At 37.7% G+C, this 1,800-nt stretch overlaps 1 non-coding gene across 1 annotated transcript; it reads left to right on the top strand.

Moving 5' to 3' along the window:
* The first annotated feature begins 1,194 nt into the window (after positions 1-1,194).
* TRNAR-UCG (transfer RNA arginine (anticodon UCG)) lies at positions 1,195-1,268 on the top strand. Its single transcript has one exon. It is a non-coding gene; the product is annotated as a tRNA-Arg (tRNA).
* The last annotated feature ends 532 nt before the right edge of the window (positions 1,269-1,800 follow it).

Here is a 1,800-nt window from a genome sequence, read left to right on the forward strand (position 1 = left end):
GAGTGGACATTTCCTAAAGAACTTTTTTATTTCATACTTCAATTCAAAAGGAGTATTCTCTCCAAAAATCACATTAGTATCTTTAGTAGTATGGCTTGCACGATACGAGTTATCCATTTGTACTGTTTATACAGTAGTATAGATAAAAAAAAATATTACGAAGTTCTGACTACTATTAATATTCAGTGGTGCACAAACCTGTGTGTGTGTGCCGTAGATTCTTTCGCTTTCGTGTATTTCCTTCCTTCCACCATTTTGGCCATTCTCATAATGGAGCATAATGGTGATATGTTAAAATAATAATAAAGTTAGTCAAGTCTTAATCACTAGTCCAGTGTCTGGGGCGCACATCTCTCATGTATGGGTTTCCAGGCTCAATTACCGGTGGGAGAGGTTTGAAATTCTAACCGTTAACAGTGGTTCAGGTTCCACAAACTGTAGGTCTACATCTCACTTGATCTCGGCAATGAAAATGTATTCTGAACTCGAAACAAAATAAGCGAAGTGCAAACCATAAATCGGATCACCAAGTACGCCGACCATTATTGTAGACTACACCCTACAAAAATAGTTTAAGGGAGCAATTAAATCTTGTCTCATTACCGAGAAGTATTTTGCTTAAATCCCATTTCCAGTCATTCTGATCACTATTTTCCCACCTTCTGTCTCAGTTTGACAAGTAATGTAATGAGATGGTACCTATAATATCTAGATATTGAGCCGTCTTCTCATCAAAATATGCATTTCGTTCTAAGTTCTTAGATTCTGTAACGCTATACTTTAAAAAAATCACGGAAACTGCATTAAACGTGAACTTATTGATTGCTTATTAGAGTGTAACTTTCCCTTTCAGCGTCGAAGCTGTATGAAATGGAAAGAAAGATCTTTTGTGTTAAATAATGCAAACGTACTTATAAGGAAGTAAATAAAGTATAAAATAATAGATAAATTGTTGTTTATGTAAAACCTGGTTTATTACTCGGGTTTGTATTCGCAACAAATATATTCCTACCAGGAACTAAACGTGGGCATACACGCAGAACGTTCGTGCGTTAACCACTGACCAGTTGTTCACATTGATCTATCGTTTGATGTAGAATCTAAAAATGTATTCTCTCAGAGAATGAAACCCATGATTTCCATACTATAGACGATGAACCTAACTATTGAAGTTCCTTTTCAAGATATTTGGTTGCCCCGCGTAGCGTAGTCGCTAACGCTCTCGCCTTCGATGCGAGCGGTCCCGGGTTCGATTCCCGGTGGGGGCACTCGGTCGAAAAACGCTTTCTCAGACCAGCCACCTTGAATAAGGTTTTCCTGGGTTTTCCTCATCCACACCAGGCAAATGCCGGGGTGGTACCTAATTTATAGGACCCAGGCCACTTCCTTCCTTCCCTTTCCTCGGATAGTGTGCTCACCGAGGGATGTCATCCCTCAAACGTGACGGGCTAAATAGCCTTAGATGCCGAGAGCCCAGAAATCTAAATCTTTTTCAAGATATTTGTCCCGATTAAATAGCCTCTTTCAGTTCTGTCGGGAATTTTATTAATAAATAAATAATAATCAATAACGAATAAAAATCTGAATGATAATAAATAGAAAACTGACGAATCACAGGTAAACTAGATCAGAATCCTTGAGTGTGAATTTACTTTATGCTCTATCTCTGAAGCCCATAAGTCATTTCGTTTAATATCAAGTTTACAATGATTAGATTAGGAGATTTAAATGTAAACAATGGTTTCTTTTGTTGATGAGTTTAGTGTCCCTTGTAGCAGCGAGGCTATGTGAAACATGATA

Source organism: Thermobia domestica, chromosome 3, assembly GCF_964235325.1.
Source record: "Thermobia domestica chromosome 3, izTheDome1.hap1.1, whole genome shotgun sequence".
In the NCBI taxonomy this organism is placed as follows: domain Eukaryota; kingdom Metazoa; phylum Arthropoda; class Insecta; order Zygentoma; family Lepismatidae; genus Thermobia; species Thermobia domestica.